Below are 21,816 nucleotides of genomic sequence, written 5' to 3'. Positions count from 1 at the left end.
GATGTTTACAGATTGGTAGTTCCCTGGGTCATTGTTTCTACTTCTCTTAAAAATGAGTGCAACATTGCCTTTTCTTCAGTCACAAGAGACTCTACCTGACTGCCATGACTTTTCAAATATCATTGAGAGCTGCTTGGAGACTACATCAGCCAATTCCCTCAGGACTTTGGGTTGCATCTCATCAGGACCCATAGACTTATGGATGCTCAGATTCCTCAGGTGGTCATGAATGTGAACTTCACCTACAGTGGGAGGAAATTTGCTTCTCTCAGTCCCACTTTCCAAATCATTTGTTTGAGGGCTGTGTGAAGAGTAGTTGCCAATGTATTCTGAGGCAAAAACTGTTGAGTATCTCAGCCTTCTACTTCTTGTATTGCTCACTATGGGAGTTTGCCTTCTTGTACATTTCTTTTCTGATTGAGGTATCTGTAGAAACCTTTCTTGTTCTTCTTGTCACATCTTGACTTTCCTGACTCCATCCTTACACTGACCAGCAGCATCCCTAGACTCTTCCCAGGGTACCTGTCCCTGCTTCTACTGCTTGTGCATTTTCTTCTTGCTCTTCAGTTTGTCCAGAAGAACCCAGTCTCTTGACTTCCTTTTCTGACTTCCTTGGCCTGACTTCCTCAACATGACTTCTTCCACCTGGGGATGGAGAGCTCTTATGCACTAAGGAAAGTTTCCTTAAATACATTCCAACTCTGCCCGTATTCACTTGTCCTTAAAGACATATTGCCAGGTGGTTTTGATACTAACTCCTCAAGGAGCTGGAATTCCTAACATTCGGTATCTTAACTTTACTATTGTCTGTCTGATATGCCTTAGGAGTGTGAAATCTACCATTGCACAGTCACTACAGCCCAGGCAGACTTCATTCCTCAAATCACCAATGAATTTACTTGTGTTGGTGAGCAACAGGTCCAGTGCTGTATTTCCCTCTAATGGGCCTGTCTATTACTCAGCTCATGATTAAAATAATTATAAAATCACCAAGGTTGGAAAAGACCTCTAAGATCATCCAGTTCAACCTTTCCCCTGTCACTAATATTTCCCACAAAATCACGTTTCTCATTAAAATATCTAAAGGTCTCTTGAACACCTCCAGGGATGGTGACTCCATCACCTCCCTGGGCAACCCATTCCAGTGCTTGACCACTCTCTTGGAAATTTCCTGATGTCCACAGTTCCCCAGATCCTCCTAATGACCTTTCACGTAGATGGGAGTCACATTGGCAAGCCTCCAATCCTCTGGGACCTCTCTGTTTCACCAGACATGCAAGATGATGATGGAAAGTGACATGGCTATCATCTCTACCAGCTCCCTCAGCACTCTCAGATGGATCCCATCTGACCACATGGATGTGTGGCAGTCCAGGTGGAATAGTAAGTCTCTAACAGCTTCCACCTGAATCATGGGTGTTAATTCTGGTCCCCATCCCAGATGAGGGGGCCTTACAAGAGAAGATAACTGATCTGACTTTTAAAGACAGAAGTAAAGAAGGCATTGAGAACCTCAGCCTTTTCCTTATCCTCAGTGGGCATATTTCCCATCACATCCAGTAAAGGATGAAGATTCTCCTTAGCTCTTCTCTTACTGTTAATATATTTTAAGAATGTTTTTTTATTCTCTTTTACTAGTTGTCAAGTTGAGTTCAAGCTGGGCTTTTGTCTTTCTCATTTTCTCCCTGCGCATTCTAACAACTTCTTTTTATTTTCCTGAAGTTGCCTGTCCCTTCTTCCACAGGAAGAAGATTCTGTTTTTCTCCTGGAGCCTCAGGAAAGGCTCCCTGTTCATCCACACTTGTCTTCTTCCTTGCCAGCTCATCTTGTGGCGCAGGGAGATAGACTGCTCCTGCACCTTTAAGACTTCCTTCTTGAAGAACAAGGAGCCTTCCTGGACCCTTTTACCCTTCAGGTCTGAATCCCACGGAACTCTCCTTACCAGCTGTTTGAACAGTTCAAAGTCCACCTTCTGACAGTCCAGTGTAGCAGTTTTGCTGCCTTCCCTCCTGACTTCAACAATCAGCTACAACAATGAAGTTAACCTCAATAAATTTCAAAAGCTTCCTTCATTGCCTACAGTTTGCTGGGCTATTTTTCCAGCAGATGTCAGATTGGTTGAAGTGTCTCAGAATGGTGAGAGTCTGTGATTATGACACCTCCTGTAGCTGGAGGAAGAAAGCTTCAACAGGCTCTATTTGATTAGGTTGGCCTGTAGCAGACACCAGCCATGAGGTTTCCTTTATGCCTTAGTCTCTAACTGTTACCCATAGGCTTTTGACTTGTTCATTGCCATTCTTCAGGGACAGATCTTTTCCCTCTATTCCTTTCCTGATATAAAGGGAAATGTCTCCTCTCCTCCTTTCTAGCCTATCTCTTCTTAATAACTTGTAGCTACTGACAGCAACACTCAAGTCACTGGAGTCATCAGGTTTCATGACAGCAACTGTGTCATGGTTTTCTGCTAGCATAGTAGTTTCCAGCTCTTTCTGTTTGTTTCCCAAGCTATATGTATTGGTGTAAAGGCACTTCAGCTGGGTGGCCAGCTTTATCACAGTCTTGGAGGGTAATTTCTTAACTCCTTTGAAGTATTTCCCTTGAGTTTTCCTGTTGCCTTCTCATGTTGATTCAGGAGCAGCTCCCTGGTTCATCATCTGGTGATTTCAAGTGTGCTGCAGAGTTGCCAGCACATTTTGAGGCAGCAGGTTGAGCCTCCCCACTAGCACCCTATCCCTTTAACATAGCTGTACCATCCTAAAACTTAACATGGGCAGGCTCGCTATCACATTCCCTCCCCCCTTTAAACCTAATTTAAAACTCTGGAAATTGGTTTAAAGCTTTTTTTCTTTCAATTAACAGTACATCCCCTCCTCCACTAAATCTAGTTTAAAGCTCTGGTGATGAGCCCAAACAGCATTCTGCCTGGTGTATTCTTACTCTTCCTGGTTAGCTGTGTTCCATCTAGCATCAACATGCTCAGGCTATTGAAGGTTCATCCTAATAGAACCCAAAGCCCTGAGTATCCATGTAGCCATTCATTCAATCCCAGATCTCATGTATGTTAAGGGAGATAGACTGACCTCATACATGCATTTAATAATAATAATTATTATGTTCATATATTCATTCATAATAATACTTCATGGTCTGAGACAGATGTGATAGAAGGCTAGCTATAAATGAATTAGATACTTAATCAATAAACCAACCAAAAAATGTACAGACAAAAGCATTAAAATAATCAGTGAAGGAATATTTAGGCCACTGCTTTTACTGAACAATATTAACTTTTAACTACTGCTTTTACTGAGAAAGCAGTAGTGTGAAGCAGAAATATTAGTTCTTTTTAATTTTAGGTAAGTTATATAATTTTCTTGAACCATGTGGAAAGTGAAAGGTGTCATCAAAATCTGGAGTTAATAGACCATAAATAATAGGTTGTAATACTAAAAATGAAGAAAAAACTTTATGAGATTCCATATACTTTGAACATTTTTTATGTTTTTTAAATATTCAGGACAGAAGCTAGCTATTCATGTTCCAGAAGTTATATATAAAATTTTATTATAAAGCTTGTTAATGCCCAGGAAGATCATGACTCAGTTCAACCTACTATTATATAAGTACCTCAGCCACCTAATTATCCAATGATATGACTAATCCTTTATGCTTATTCTCATGGAAAAATGCATCATACATGTTGATATGGCATTCAGAGTATACAGAGTCAAAATAATTTTATTCAAAGGACTTAAGTGATGATTTTAGCACTTATCCAGCACTTACTGAGTAAATGTGAGTAATCCTGGTGAAATGACTGATCCACTTCTAAAAGAAGAATAGATTGCCTTAAACCCAGATGAAATGTAGAACAGAATTCAGCTGAACTATAATACAAACTGAAGTTTAAGTCAAATTAACGAGACATATTCAATTTGAAAACTTCCATACTTTTCTTTCAACCATTCTAAAATAATAATAATAATAATAATACAGAAATACTTGAAAAGCCAGAAGTAAACTGAAAAATAAATACATATAACATTTAATATCATATTATCTTTATAATATATATTATAATCATATATAATTGCATATAAATATTTCATATATTAAAGTATTTTATTATTTATTTTGTAACATTAAGATACTTTTAAAAATAAAAATTCTATTAAAAAACCAGCTTTGCAGAACAAGACTATGACTTAAGTGCCAGAACCATTTTTCTTTTTTTCCAGTTTTGATTTTAGTTACAAATTTCTCTACTTCTATTATATAACAATAGTAATACTAATCAATTATCTATGTAGATATCACAGGAATCCATTCATTATAATCAGCTACTCCCCTGTATTTTACTATAGTTATAATTATACTATACTAACTTCACCTCAACTGAATAGAACTAGAAGCACAAAAATAGATACAATTTCTGTCTCTCTGATAGAGCAAGAATGTTCTCTAATATTCTTCATAACATTTTTGATACTATATAGCACTGTGGGATGTTTTAAGACAGAAAACTTTAGCCATCTTTGATAGACTAATCACTATATTTCAAAGAAACGTTTTGTTGTCTTCCTCTGGTATTTCTTCAATCTTCCATGCAAAAACTACTATAATCTTTGTTTATGGTTTTCATAGTGTAGTCGTTTTGCTCAAATTAAAATCAAGCACAGTTTTGGTGCTGAAACTACATTGTATCTATCTGTCAGAGAGTTTAGAATGGGTAGTGCCAATTGAAGAGATTAAAAGAGAACTGTGAGATAAATTGCCAAACTAATCACACCTTTTATATGCCCATATTTGCTCTCTACAGAGCACAAAAGGAAACAGATGGCTATTCAGATTGAGATGCCATATAGTAATAAACAGAATTGCCAGTACAAAATAGAAAGAAAAAAAGCCAAACATCTTACACAGCTCTGAGGTCTACTCATATGGCTGTTCTGTAATGGAGGTGTGGCAACTCTAGAAATTTGTTTTTATCTTCAACATTTGAAATGCTTTGAGAAGGCTTCCCCTTATTAAATGCTTAAGGAATTACCTTGTGACTCTGCATCAAGTAGATCAAATCAAATTTCCTTATATTTCGATGTTTAGTCTTTTAACATACCCTTGAATACTTCTTTCATTTTCCAGTGAGTTGTTCAGAAGACCCGTGGTCAATCTGCCAGCTTGTGTAGCCAGCCTCAGATACCTAAGATCATCTCAGATAATGCTGAAGGCGTATGTTTATATAATTGAATCTAATCGCTAAAGTCTCCTCTGTAGATTTTTCAAAATGAATTTATCAGTTAGAGTTCCTTTTCCTCTTTTGGTTTTGTTGGTGGAAAGAAGAGGTTGTTTCAGAGCCTGACTCATTTCATCCTACGATAGATATCTACCATCAAATGAATTCTGCCCTTTAAAAATGTATTTCTTTCCATACTATCATTGTGGCTTCTTAAAAATGTAGAGGAGAATCTCTCAATAAATGTTTTATTGAATCTGGCTTTTCAGTCTGCTTTTGTTTCAAAAGTAATTTTTAACATTAATGTATAATAAGAAACATGGGACCATATTTGAAAATCTTTTTAAAAAACTGAATTTAAATATATTTGAATGACAAAAATTATAGTTTATCTGATTTTTTTTCTGATTTTCTGTGCAGAATCAGTTTTTCTATTTTCTGAAAGCTGAACATATATGACTTTTCATGGTCTGTCAGCACTATAGTACAGAAACTAACAAATACTGACATTCAAATTAGACCATCTGGCAAATCCAAGTTAGATGCATGATTAAATATTTTGAATTACATGCAGTGTTTCTAACTTAGACCCTTCAACTAGGTGACTAAAATTAGCTGGCAGGAATCCATCAACAATGGATAGAACAAAATTCTATTAAGAAAATAATTGCATTCTACAATTAAAAGGAAACAAAATCTTGAAAATGAAATGTACACTTTATGTAGGGCAAAAAGTCCAAGTTTTACATTGAGAATACTTATCTTTAAATATTACTTACTTAATAATTCATATAAAGAATCAGATATGGTCTGAATTTGAATCCCTGTAGTGTGCTGTCAAAAAAAAATTCTTATGGTTTCTAGAGATTATATTAGTCACCATTTTGTCTGCTGTAATTAATTCTGGTAAAACCTTACATACTTTGGCAATAAAAATGTATAGTTCCTAAAGATAAAATCATTCTTTACCTTTTACAGTTTCCATATATTTACTTCCTGTACAGACATAATTAAATTATTTACTCTTATTAAATGAAAATAACTATTTGCACTTTTAAATCAAACTGTTGTAGAGTTTCAGTGTTTTTGAAATCTCCCCAGTGTACCCACAGACAATACTTCAAATGTTTCTTCTTCCTCTTCTCAACAGAGTAAAAAAATAACTTAAAATACATGAGGCTTATTTACATTCATTTTTACAGTGCAGAGTAATATAACCGCAGAATCCCAGAATCCTAGAATGGTTTTGGCTGGAACAACCATCACATTCCAACACCCTACTATTGACAAGTTTACCAACCACTAGATCAGGATGCCTAGAGCCCCATCCCAACCTGACCTTGGGAGTCAAGAGATGGTGCATCCTTATCTTCTCTGGGTATCCTGTTTTATTCTCTCACCTACCTCTGAATAAATAATTTCTTCCTAATATCTAAATCTCTCCTTATTTAAAATTGTTCCTCCTGGTCTTATTGCTACCAAACCATGGAAATGTCCATTTCCATATTGTTTATAACCTCCCTTTAAATACTGAAAGGCCATAATATAACAGAAATACTGTCTGACTTCAATCAACTATAATTATTCACTATTGCTCTTTAATGATTATATAGTTATTACCATCTAAAAAGACAGTCATTTATTCTATAGGACTGATGTAAAACAGATCTATATAGTGTTATAACAGAAAACTCAGTTGGCTTATTTTCACCTGTGAAAATTACTTTTTCCTTTCTTAATCTACAGAAAGAAAACATCAGTTTATACATTTACAAAAATATCTTTCAAGGACCTCTTTTCAAAACACAGAATATACTAATTGCTTTATTCACTTCTCTTGCAAGGACTGAACATTTGGAGGGAATAAACAATTACATCCTATTTATATAAGTGGTGGAAAAGTGTTTTAGAGTGGTAGCTGAGTGTTAGCTTCAAATTGAATAGTTAGTGAGTGATTCACATATAAATGCTCTGCAAAATCACTTTTTTTTTGTCATATTTAATGTAAAGTATAGCCAGAATAAATTACTCAGATTATATTGTTGCAAACAAATTAGAGTGCTTCAATATTTTAATAACATGAACTTAAAATATTAAAAGAAACCTCTCTTCCCACTGCCTACAGAATGTATCCAGTAAATTTGTTAAAAACAAAAAATGAGGACTAAATGCAGTGTGTCTTGACCATTCTGAGCTGCTTTACTGATGAAATGTAGTTGTAGCTATTTAGACATTATGTTCCTAGTCAACTTTCTCTGAGCTCTTGTCATGCTGCTATGAAGTATGAGGAGCACTGAGGTGAACCAGAATTTTAAAATAAGCTTAAAAGCCAATGATACCCTTTTAACTCCAAATTGAAACTGCTACTTTCAGTTAGTGTCTTGTTTTCGTGTTTGCTTATGGAATGTTTTAATGAAGAAAAAAGAAAGAAAAGCTGCGTCAAAATATAAAACTAAGCAGTAATGTCCAACAGTTTTATTTTATTTTTATTTTTTAACCACATTGAAGGATACAGAGAAAGACGGTATCAAATGCCTTACTGAAATCCATACAGATTGCCTCTGCTAGCTTGCCTATATCCACCAAGCAGTTGATCAGTTTACTAAGGCAGAACTTTTCCTTGATGAACCACGATTGACTATGTCTGAAAATTGCTTTGTTCTTCAATAATATTCCAGATAATCTATTCTATAACATTTCCATGGATTGAGGTTAGACTAACAGATTTGTTGTTTCTTGGGTCTTCTCTCATTACCTTTGTGTTGATTACAGACTATTGCAAAGTCAGGAATGCTTAACTTGACTTTACCTGAATTGTCTGGGAAACATCACAGTTCGAGATATTCTATAGCTCTCACTTTTTCTGTAATGGAACTTAACAAATTACTTTGTTGTGGTTTTACACAAATATTGGCACTTTGGTGTTTTGTCTTAATATTGAATTTGTAATTCTTTCTTTTGATAGTTACTACTGTTTTGAACTGATGATTTAAAAGACTCTTCAAATTCGATTTTTGTTTTTTGTTTTTTTGTTTAATCTTAAGGATAATTTTGGCAGTCATAAGACGGGGAAAAGATGTAAGCCAATTTCAATACTATTATATAATGTAATAGCTACTTTTGAAAGCATGAGGTATATATAAATCACTCTGTCATTTGGTGTCCTGTATTTAATCAAGCCAAAGCCACAACAATACCAGTTGATGCAGTTTAGTGTTTTGTGTGAAAATAACTTAGATAAAAAATTGATAAACCTACAACTCGTATCACTCAAACTGAGATAATGTATCTCAAAATGAACCCATAAATCCACAAAAATTCCTGAGGCACTTAGATGCACTGTGTTCAACATTCAAAAATCATACTGTTATATGTCTATATTCAAAATATTTTTCATATGCAAAATTATATTTTCAGACTAGTTGTTTAATGCAATTAGAATAAGACCTTGTTGGTATTGCTGAGATAACAAATGCTAATGAAACTATCTAAGTATGAGTGTATATTATTGTAATAAAGATTGAATGTTCATAATAGTACTCTAAAAGATATTGCCACGGATATATTGATGTCCTTTGTCTTCACTGAATTTAGGCTGCATGAATGAAACACCAATTATCAATTACGAAAGATGCCATTTAGACATTTGCAATAGTTTTAGTCCCCATAGAAAATTTATGCCCTATATTTTTTAAAACCAAGGAAGAAGAAGATGTCTAGACATTTTCAACTAAAGCTTAAATATATAATGCTTAAAAACATAATTTTACCCAGGTATAGAGCTTACCAAAATTAGATTCTAAATAGATTCAAAATAGAGTATATTGCCTAGTTTACTAAAAATGCTACTGCTTCTGCTTTGGATCTGGCCTACAAACAATAAATAGGATGGCTATACTTTCTATTATAAAAAATATATTTTTAATATTTATTATTATGAAAACATCTTCCTGTTCCAAAAATAAGTAGTATGAAATAGATCACTTTTATTCATAAAAAAATAATATATTTTTGCAACGAGTATAGTCCTTCTGTAACTCTAAGTCCAATTGGATATGTCTTGCTGTTGGAGTATTGTGAAACTCAGTTTAGGCTAGCTGCACAAGTTTTAAATTGATCTTTCATATAAATGTTCCATTTGATTTGAAGTTTAACATAATTTTGTTTATACTCTAATCTACGAAAGTCAATACACAACTACCTAGAGGGGCCATTAATTTGGTTCCACCAATTGCAGAAAGAATATTTGTGTGTCAGAAAAATTTTATGATACTTACAATTTTCAGGGAAAATATTTGTATCTTCTTTGACAGGCAGAATATCGATAACAGTTATCCTCACAAAAATGGAAGAATTATATAAAAACACTGAGACTAAAATTACCAAGCTGACTCAGAATTAGGTATTTTTCACAATTTTTTTTTTGTCTATGCTGAATTATAGTCGTTCTTTCTTAATCTTCCCTTTCTGACAGTATATCAAATGATTACTACATATTTATCACAAAAGTAAAAACAAACAAAGTAAGGTACCTTTTACAACCTATCCAAAAGGTGTCAATTTAAAATAAAATAAAATAAAATAAAATAAAATAAAATAAAATAAAATAAAATAAAATAAAATAAAATAAAATAAAATAAAATAAAATAAAATAAAATAAAATAAAATAAAATAAAAAAATAAAAAATAAAATAAAATAAAATAAAATAAAATAAAATAAAATAAAATAAAATAAAATAAAATAAAATAAAATAAAATAAAATAAAATAAAATAAAATAAAATAAAATAAAATGATTCAACTCTGTGTGGGTAAGGAAATGCTCCCCAAATTACATTTTTCATTTGTTAAAATTAATTCTACATGTGGTTCCAAAGACTTGGTTAATTCTGCAAATAAAACCATAAGTTGGACAACAACATATAGTTTTCAACATATAGTCAGCACCATTAGGTCTGCATCTTCACCAGCAATGAGCAAATGCCTGCAATGCTGATCTCGTAAAACTCTGCAAGGCCATTTGAAATGTGGTTTGTCTTCCATATTGCTGTCACCATTCCTTAATTGCACTACCCACCAACTTACTGAGCTCCCATCTCTGTTTAGTTTCCATAAATATTTAGCGAGCACCAATGTCAGTGGGTGCAATTTTTTTTCCGCAGGAAGGAATTCAGCAACACACCTTCCTTCGTATGCACTTCCATGTCTGACGCCATTTTGTCAGACTACTCCTCTGCCTGTCACACAGCGTCATGGTTTTACGATTTTTTTTTTTGTTATCAGTATTTCACATCATAACATCACGTAGTGCACTGGGAGTTAAAGAGTTAATGCTCCAGTACAGTGGATGGTCGATTGCTCTGGGTATACTTATCAAAGAAGTGAAGAGCTATCTAGCCCAGAGAAGTTTGTGTTACTTTGAGTTTTTCTGTTTTCCGGTCAGAGGGAAAGATAGAACTGTTGGTAAGTCGCAAGTTCCCTCTCTTTCCCCTTTTGGATCATCCCAGCAGCGTGGGCTCCCTAGCTGTCCCGCCTTCAGCGTTAGTGCAAAGCCTTCTGTTTTTGAACACTCTCTTATTTTATTTGATTTATTAACTTCAATTCCAGTTATATTGTATTATATTGTGTTATTTTGCATTCCAGTATCTTATTTAGTAAATTAGCTTTCCTCCTCAGATTGTTGTGGAGGATTATGTGGAAAGTTATATAAATGAAGGTAGAGGACTTAATTAGAAGAAGTGACCTTGAGCTAGAAAACAAGATCTGATGAAGGTCAAGAGACTTGTTTTGCGATTGTCTTGGTGATCGGCAGAGGTGACCACTAAGGGCTGAAGAAGAGTAGGATCAATGAGAAAGGAACAAGAAAGATTGAAGCAATGAATCAACAGTAACCACTTGGTTGGTGTGGCCCAATCCAAAGTTGTTTATAACAAGACTTGTCCATATATAATGTACATTTTTTGAATAAGGTAGCCTTGTGTTATGACTCTTACCGAGTCGTTGTAAAGTATTTTGTATTCCTCTCATATATCATTGCTGCTGTTTTGTTTTTAAGCCCATCTCCCTGACCTTTTCCCCTTGCCCTTTCCTGGGGCACGGGTTTCTCTTCCCCATTCATCATGGAACAGGACCAAACCAACCCGTAAACCATTGACACACAGCAACAGAATGTAATGCAGTATTGACAAGAAAGTTCAGTTTCTACTGCCTTTGACATAGTGAGCCATCACAGTAAAACAGAAAGCAGTAGTTTCAGAACAGCCCTTGTATTTTCTGCATTATATTCATGGCAACTATATTGATTAATCCCAGCCATTGGAAAATAATTCTATATTATCCTGTAGAATATATAGAAACACATTTTTATGTAACACCTATTCTTTTGAAAACAATGAGTCATGCTATATGGAAGCTCAAATTTTTCACTATGTCATAAAAATGTCTCAAATCAGACTATAGAGACATCATTTGGGATGTAATTTAAATGTCCATCACATTATGGTATTGTGATAGCAGCACCTAAACACACTGGCATAAAGGATGCATCGACAGAACTATCCAAAAGAAAATTAAACTTTGTTTAAAGTCTTCTTGCTTATTATACAGACTTTAAAACATTTCCATATATTTGAGATAGACCAATATATTTTCAACTGTTCATGAAAAATGTAGTTTTAATGTAGTTTAAAGTATTCCAAACATTTTTTTTCCTTTAATAATTCCATATTTTTAGCAATCTTTCTGCACATTAGTGTCCAGATTTCTGGATTAAAAAACCATTTATATATTTTCAAGCAGTACTAGACTGTATGAAAAATATAGAAATAGCACACTATTTTTTTTCCATGAATAGGGGTATATGTTTATGCTCATGCGTATGTGTACATGCGTGGGAGAAAAATGGAGATGAGTTACATCACCAGGGGTATTTCTCTTCTCCAGTCTCCATAGTGACTGGCAGCTAGTTATTTCAACAGACAGAAGGGATCACTAATATTCACAAATGTAATACTTTGCACACAAAACAAAGGCATTTTCACATGTGTATGACAGTGCAGACAATACCTAGAGATAATCATTCATTGAGAATATAGTACTTTAATATAAGGAATCCAGAACAGGATTGGGTCTATTTCTGATTTTTATATAAATAAATTTTACACATCAAAAATAATTTCTATCATACTAGCCACTAAGTGAGAGACGCAGCATGACTGACACAAGTATTTTCTTGCCTTGAAAAGAAAAATTCTCCTGTTCTTTTGATTTTTTTAGTGAATATAAGCCATTTTAATATTTTTGTTTGTATTATTTGGAGTGATTCAAAGGTATCATACTCTGAAAGTCTCCAAAAATGATGCATTTGTAAACATTCAGTATCTATGCACTGTTCTGGGATTTGAAGAGTAGCCATAGCAATTGAAAGAAGGAAACCTTGCTATCATTCTCCTAAAAGAAACTGAAGACCACTTTAAGTCTTTAGTTTAAGGTTAAAACTTCAGGTTTCATTAAGAAAATAGTTTAATTTGCAGAGCAGATTACAGTACAATCTTTTCTGCTTAATGGAGTAGAATTACTAACATAGTTTTGAATCAAGAAGGAAATCAACTCATGCATTAAGGTTGGACTGTCTTTACACTGAATAGCGAATAACCTCATCATTGCTTCAATTTCAGTTCTGATCTATGACTCTAAGTAGCCTATGCTGATCAAAACAAATTATTTATCTTGGAAACAATAAAAACATAAAATACATTTTTCACTTAAAATAAAATATCATAAAAAGTATCATTTGTAATCAGAAAAAAAACTACAGCCTATGGTACAGAACTATTAATCTTCAAATGTAGTATGAATTCTCTTGCCACTCTTTCTTCATAACAATGTTATCTATATCTGTACATTGCCTACACTAAAACTATTTACTATGAAAACCCCTGATGCACCATAGGTATGGTAACTTTAATTAAATCAGTTTTTCTTTTCTTCATCAATGATTGACTTATAAAGGGATAGTAACAGTGTTTTAGAACATATAGGGAAAAAGCATATGGTTATATACATGTAAGGGAAGAGTACATTATTGTTGCACTTTTAGAATCATAGAATAATTAAGGCTGAAAAAGATCTCTAAGACTATCTAGTCCAACTGTCAACCCACTCCCATCATGCTCACTAACCACATCCCTCAATGCCCAATCCATCTTCTTCTTGAAAACCTCCAGGGAAAGTGACTCCACCATTGACTGGGGCAGCCTGTTCCAATATCTCACCATTCATACTGAGAAGAAATTTATCTCAATATTCAACCTGAACTTCCCCTGGCACAATTTAAGGCCATTAATTACAGATCACGAACAGTCCTCATACTTTTATGAAACACAGTAGGACTGATTTGAAAAGAAAGATCAATAAGGAGATGATATCATGTAAATAAATTGTAAAGTATTCTGTTTGGCATTACTATAAGGTTGAAAAAGGAACAAATTATTATTTTATAAAGAAAATAAAACCAAATGTGAAAAATAAAACCTTTTCCCATTTTGTGATAATCAAAAGATGGAAGGAATTATGCAATTAGACATAATTAGTGATGTATATCATTGTGTTCTTTATTTTATGGAGAGAAAGCTTCGTAAGATAAGATTGTCACATCAAGAAGTAATAAACAGTGAGGTCTTAATGTTGTATTAATATTCAGACATTCTGTGGAGAACTGTTTTTCAGTATACTTTCTAATAAAGTTTTGTACATCTGTATGGTAATACCAGAGTTTCCAAACACCTCAAACTTTTCCTGTTATTTTGGTCAATTTTCCAACATAACCTGCTCTATGCATTTTATTAGAAAATTTTATTAGTAAAAATATCTGGGTGTAATTTTCTGCGTGTAGATGTCTTTTGTCATCAATCAACATTCTTTGTTGATGTAAACATTGACATCTGCATGTGTGCATAATGCATATAAGCAAATATTTCTATATAGATTGTGTGATCTAAAATATGAAAATAAAATATTGAATATTATATACATATATATATATATTTTTCCAAATTATCATCCATATACCTAATGTATTTTTCCTTCTAGCTTCCTCCAGGCTTCAAGCTAAATTTGTTTCTGCTAGTGATACAAAAAAATTTTTGAAAGCAATAGAAACATTGTATAACAGAGAAAAAAAAATCAAAACAGTCATCTGGAACATTCTTCTGGAGAACAACAGCAACAAAAATCCTTTTTTAGAAACTATCAGGGTAGTGCTTCGCTGAAGGTCATTGTGTTATATCACTGACATTATCATTAAGGCCCTGGAATGTGTTTAGAGAAGGGAAGTGATGAGGAGCTGCTGAGGATGCAGGGATTGTTCAGTCTGGAGAAGAGGAGGCGCAGGGGTGACCTTATCTCTCCCCACAACTACCTAAAAGGAGCTTGTGGTGAGGTAGAGATCAGCCTCTTCTCCCATGTAACTAGCGATAGGACTAGAGGGAATGACCTCAAGTTGCACCAGGGAAGATTCAGCTTGGACATTAGGGAAATCTTCTCTGAACAGTCTGCCCACAGAGATGGTGGAGTCACCATTCCAGGAGGTGCTCAAGAAATGTTCAGATGTTGTACTGAGGGACTTGGTTTAATGGGAAATACCGGTGAAACATCTGGACTGGATGATCTTGGAGATCTTTTCCAAACTGGTTCATTCTATGATTGTATGATTCTATTACATATAAAGATGAGATATCGAGGCCACAATTTGGATTCTAACCTTTGCATAAAATTCTTACGAAAATAATCTGTAGATAACAATCTGGACACTACAACTGTCAATTTTTTCTGTACTACTTTACAGCATGAAAATATTAAATTATTATTAAAAAAATATGGAGAAACATGGGAAAAAATGCATGCTTTTTTTCTGTATGTGTGTACATATACAGAAATCAAAGCATCCTCTCCTAATCATACATATAGTTTCATGTAAGTAAAACATCTTCTAAAATAATGACAGTTATATGTATGTAACTAAGAATAGTTAATGTCATCGCTTCCTCAGTTTTTCTATGTCACTTTATCATCCCCATTTCCTACTCCATCCTTGAAGATTAGAGGCCACTGTTGCTAAACTTAATAATCAAATAATTCAAAATCACACCATTGTATCTCTTGTGTCACATTCATATTCATATGCATAAAAATAAGCATAGGCATCTCCCTCCAAAAAATATCAATTTTCAGACATTTTGGTACATTTTCAGCTTATTTGATTGTCATGTCTCTTTCGTCCTACTCATGGTGTTTTTTAAACAAGCTAATTGTTGTTTGGTGGTCTTATGCTCAGTCCTAGATAATCATTAACTGAAGGTCAAAAGAGAGTGCATTAAGCAGTTCATGACAAAATGAAAGTTGGCTGACAGAGCAGACTCCTATGAAAAGGGATAAGGATAGAGGAATGAAGATAGAATAAAATGCCATCCAGAGATTCTAAAACCTTGAAAGAAAAGAGCATCCTGCTGCTGTCTTTAATAGTTCATAAGAACAGCTGTCTTATACTGATGAAGTTTTCCTATGATATAGAACTCCTTCACATGGCATTCCTTAGTTCCTTCTACCTCTTGTATTGCTTCATGCCTCACTGCATCGCAGGAGACACAATATTGCAAAAATTTCTTCTGTGCAATGCCTGAGCAGCATATGGATAGCGCTTCTCTATCACAATGAAAGGAGTCTTCATTATATAATCCAGGTGTTTTGTTTTGTTCTTTTTTGCAAAATATACTAGTAACAGTGAAAATTATCAGACATCAGTTAATAAATTATCACTGTGACAGAATTCAGTGATAATGTCAAATGCATTATGGTGTCACTTTGTTGCATAATTTATGTCTAACGTGATTTAAATTTCTTGAGACTTATACATGTATAAGAACAAATTGATATAATGTCAACCTATGATATATAAATGTGAAAGAAAATATATATAGCAATATGTGTCTGTATTTATATGTTATAAAATTATGTATATATGATGCTTTCTAAAATTTATTAATACAAGTATAATTATTATCAGTGTTATAGTCTGGTTCACTTTTTAACTATTTCAGTATATTTCAGAGGTATTAATATTAATTGATATTTCCTTTTTTTTTTACTATTTATTTAAGGAAAATGTACAAAATTAAGAGAGACTTTTTCATTGCTATAGGAGCTTTCAGACAAAATTGTGAGACAGTTTTGAGATATTAAATAAGTGAATAATAAGTAGATTTTTTTTTTCCAATTGATCAGTCAAAAATTGAAACCTCACTTCTGTGAGTGCTTAGACGTATGAATAACTTTACTTAAATATGAAGCTTTTGGTGATAGCATGAAATTACTGAAAGTAAAATTATTCATAGCATTCAGAGCTTGCAAGATTAAATCCAACTATCAGATATATACTGAGTATTAAAAGTGGTGTTTTTTGAGGGGAAGTTATTATTGATTTTCTATTTTTTTTTTCATGTAGTTTTCATGTTTTGTTTTCATGTAGTTTTGGATTTTTTTTTTTCTTTTGAGTAAGGCTTTTCAAAGGAAATCCTAAAAGGCAATTAGTTCTTAATCATTTTTGAAATCTGCAAAATGCAATGAAACAGAATAAATTCACTGTAATAGTTTGCAATTATGACTGTGTAGGAGAATGTGTACTTTATCATGTATATACATATCACTCTAAATTATTACAGTACAATATTTAGGTATATCAATTCTGTAAATAAGCTATAAATATATAAATATTCTCTAAATAAGCTAAATATATGAATGCCACAAAAAAAGGAAAAGGGAAAAGGGAAAAGGGAAGGGAAAGGGAAAGGGAAAGGGAAAGGGAAAGGGAAAGGGAAAGGGAAAGGGAAAGGGAAAGGGAAAGGGAAAGGGAAAGGGAAAGGGAAAGGGAAAGGGAAAAGAAGAGGAAGAGGAAGAGGAAGAAGAAGAGGAAGAGGAAGAGGAAGGGGAAGAGGAAGAGGAAGAGGAAGAGGAAGAGGAAGAGGAAGAGGAAGAGGAAGAGGAAGAGGAAGAGGAAGAGGAAGAGGAAGAGGAAGAGGAAGAGGAAGAGGAAGAGGAAGAGGAAGAGGAAGAGGAAGAGGAAGAGGAAGAGGAAGAGGAAGAGGAAGAGGAAGAGGAGGAAGAGGATTTCAGTTTTCAAATAGTAGTTACAAGTACAACAATAAAAACATGTTTATTGCAAGTGCATGAAAAGAAAACAGTATTGTAATACACAGTGAAGTCTTATAAAATATTTATTAGTTAATAATTATACACAATACAAAAGATTTGAATGGTTGAATCCTTTGCTGAGAAAGATAGAAGTTGGCAAAGAATGCAAAATTTGACCATAGCTAATTTTTTTCTAATACATATGGAGATATGGTCTTATTATTGCATTAGTCATTTAGATTCAGCTCCTCAAAGATATAGGACTTGGTCCCTTAAGTAATTGTCATTTAGCCCTTTTAAATATTAAATATTTTATCATGAGTTAAATAATTTGATTTGAGATCGGAAAATTTTTTACTAAGCATGCTGATTGCATTGGATGACCTTATGTAGGGAAGATCTAATCAGAAACATAGTAAAGGACCATAATATCACTAAGATCGTAAGATCGTAATAATCCTACCCTCAAGATAAAATCAAATTCAGTTTTTGACTGAAGTGCTGAATTACTTCTAAGTAAGTAAGTAAGTAAGCCTAAGTTTTTAGATAGCTAGATCTTTCTTGCTTTCATTTTATGTGTGAAAGTTCACTATCAATGTGTTTTTCATTAAACTATAACCTAAAAAATGTGTTTATGACACAGTAATGACTTAATTGGAAGGATTAAGAATTCAATAATTTTATTGAAAACAGAAGTAATCAGCTGTTAACATTAATGATTGTTTTCCATATTGCTGTCTGTAGCTTTCTGGAACAGTTCTATCAAATTATTTTTACTTAGATGAAATTCTTATTGGAAAATGCATGAGTTTTCTAGACTGAACTACAGGTAAGAAAATATGGCATTTGTTCTTTTCGCATAGATTTCATTACTTTCACATTTGTATTTATAGGTTCTTATTTTAACATAAAGAGTTAAACAATATTATGTTTCCAGTAGACAAAGACATTTAGATATGTTGATGAATTTAGTTTCTAACAGAACACCTTCTTCTAACACATACAGAATTGCCTGACAGAAGCATCTATGCAATAGATGCATACAATACACTGTGATTACTCTGAAAACTACTTTTGCAAACGTTCCATCTTTCACTGCAGGATGATCAATTTAACTACCCTGTCCAGGTGCAACATGTTAGACAGAATAATCTTTAAAATGGGTGTTCTCTCTGTCTCGCTTTCTCTCTTTCTCTCTCTCTCCCATTTCAATAAAGTAAATATAGTACTTCAAGGAATTATACAGAGTATTTTCATCTTGGACATGTCAAAAATACAAAGCTGGCACTTCAGTGATTTTGCCAGATGATTTAATAAAATTGTACTCAATAAGATTAGAAGGAAAATGTTGAAATTATCTATCCTCTTAAATAAAAATTCATTTTGAATATACAGCATGTATAAACCATTCAATTTCAAGTCTTCAGTTGATAGACATTCTACTAGATAAATTTTTCTGGACCTTAGCTTGAGCAGCTTGTTTTTCAGTCCTGCCATACAATATCTAACAAACAAAAAAGTGTCAAACAGCTAAGGAATATTTGGTTTTGTAAGATGTTCTCTTTCATTTGATATATTTTAATCACTTTAAGATTTTATAACAATTTAATTCATCATTTACTAATAGGAATAGTTAAGAAAAAAATGATGAGTGAAATAGAATTCAAATATTTTTACAGTACAACAAATATCTAAATTAGACCCCACTCATTCTCACCACTTATCATTTAGTGTTCTTCTAGTAACAAATTTCCCATGAAAGGCCTCGTATTAAAAACAAACATATTTGAATGTATAAGGCTATAGGTGCACTAAATAAATAAATAAACAAACAAATAAATAAACATTATCAGACTATTCTTAGTATGCAAAATGAAAAAGTATGGAAATACAACTTTATGCTTATTGCAGTATCAAGCTTTGTTCAGGCATCAATTGAAAAATAATCACCAAAATCTTACAATATGTATAGAAGATTTCCTGGATTTCCATGATAGACTTAAAAAAAACCCACAAAAAAACGATATTAAAAAAAAAAAAACAAATCTGAGTGAGTTCCAAAATATGTGTTTGCAACACACAAACAATGAAAGAATTGACAGTCACTAAAAGCATTGCAATAAATGTTCAGATCTGAAAAAAGCATATTGGATGAAGTTTCAAACACAGATGTTTATCAAAATTTTGGACATTAGCATTAATATTTGGACAATGTACCCACTTGAAATTGTGTTTCCTTTCTTAAAATTGGTTACCTGCATATAATAATAATAATAATTCCTATCTTAAAACACTGGGGAATGTTGCTGTGTATGTTGGTTAGTTACACATTTCAGAGGTAGGAAATGTGATATTTGAATGCAACTTCTATCGACCTCTTAAGTGCCCAAGTGATGTTCCCATTGGCAGTGTTCCTACTGACTTCAGTCAGGACAAGAACAGGCCCTAGTTTTGCAAGACATTTTAGGATCCTTTGGGAGGAAAAGTGTTAGAGGAATGCAAGCTGTAATTATCAATTAGTTTTCTACAAAGCACACGCAGAAAAATCCCCCATAGTCACAGAACATCATATCTTAATTTCAAGTTTCAATTTACTGTAGCTATTTTAACACTGCTGAATAATTATTGTCCAGGCACTAAGACATTTTATGACAACACAGTTTCCAGTTTTGACCTGTAGAATTTTAATTCCTGTGTAATTAACAATAAAACTATCTGATCAAAGAACTTTTTTTAAGTTATAAAAATTAGACAAAAATATCTCCCTTTATTCTGTCTGCATTGCCTTAACAGTAGCTATAACCTCTTTTCTAGGGAAGAATAAAGGGTTAAAAGACTGTGTATATTATTATTATTATTATTATTATTATTAATAATAATAATAATAATAATAATAAAGCTTTGTAATTTTTTTTAATATTTAAGACTGAATATACTTGATATATATTTTTACTTTTCAATGTTTATATTTGGACAGTTAGAAATGTAAGTGTTCTTTCCATTTCTGGTAGCAGCCATCTTTGTTTTCACATTCTATGCCTTGCAAGCAAATATTATTCTTGAGTGCTAAAAATGATTTTGAACTACACTTACATTTATCTTGTAGATAATTAAAATTAGATAGATATAAACTGACACATTTCCAAAACATGAATTTGGTTAAAAGGGCTTCTATTCCATCACTGACTTAATTCAACTACCTGTAATGCAGAGAGATACAAGAATCTTAGCTCCCTAAAAGCTCAGTCAGTGCTAAAAATAAATATAATCAGATTTTTCAAAGTTCAACCATGACAATGACAAGAATAACTTATTGAAAACTTTTGTTAATGGCTATTACACGTTTTTCAACTTCATTCAAATCTATATTCCTGTTTGAATTAGAAAGAAAGAAAGAAAGAAAGAAAGAAAGAAAGAAAGAAAGAAAGAAAGAAAGAAAGAAAGAAAGAAAGAAAGAAAGAAAGAAAGAAAGAAAGAAAGAAAGAAAGAAAGAAAGAAAGAAAGAAAGAAAGAAAGAAAGAAAGAAAGAAAGAAAGAAAATGTTCTTTAGAAAACAAGACTAGATTAAGAAATTATAAACTTATGACTACTTATCTTTTATGTATGACTTCAGAGTTTGGATTCAAGAATAAACAAAAATTTTTTGTATCCTTTCCAAAATGTTTCTCCATAGGCTTAAGCAGTATTATGAGTAACCTTTTCAAGCCAGTGGCTTTCAATTAGAAACAAAACAGATAAAAACAGAATGTAAACCTTTCAGAAAGTGAACTAGCATTAAGTTGCAAGCCTTCATGCCTTTCTGAGCATACCAAAATGCTATAAATGCTATAGTATTTTATAATACAGAAACATCACATATTGCCTAAATGGTCATGTTTCTGCTGAGATTTTGTACCTTTTTCAGAGAAAGAAAAGTTACAATAATCATTATCCTAATATATTCAGAAACACTTAATTCTCAGTAAAGCAAGGCAGAACTCAGACTAAGGATGAACTTAAGTCTGTATGCATCAGAAACATATGAGGGCTGATCCAAAGGCAATGCCTCCTGTTACTACATTAACCCTCAAAGTCAGAGGGCAGATGGTGATGGTATGACAGTAGAGGCAGAACATTCCCACCTGTATAGAATTAAACTTTTTGCCATGCAGTAGAAGGCAGGTGAGGAGTAGTCTGGCAAAATGGTATCTGACATGGAAGTGCATATGAAGCAAAGATGAGCAACTGAATTTCTCCATAAGGAGAAAATGGCACTCACTGACATTCATCAATGCTTGCTGAATGTTGATAGAGACCTTGCAGTGGACGTTAGGAAAGTGAGATGGTGGGTGATGAGTTTCAATGGTGGCAACAGTGACATAAAATAAGCCACCTTCCAAAAGGCCATGCATAGTTGTC

This window comes from Cyrtonyx montezumae, unplaced genomic scaffold, assembly GCF_038088225.1.
Source record: "Cyrtonyx montezumae isolate F1298 unplaced genomic scaffold, pur_monq_1.0 scaffold_3, whole genome shotgun sequence".
NCBI lineage: Eukaryota > Metazoa > Chordata > Aves > Galliformes > Odontophoridae > Cyrtonyx > Cyrtonyx montezumae.
Note: the sequence above shows the minus strand (reverse complement) of the source record.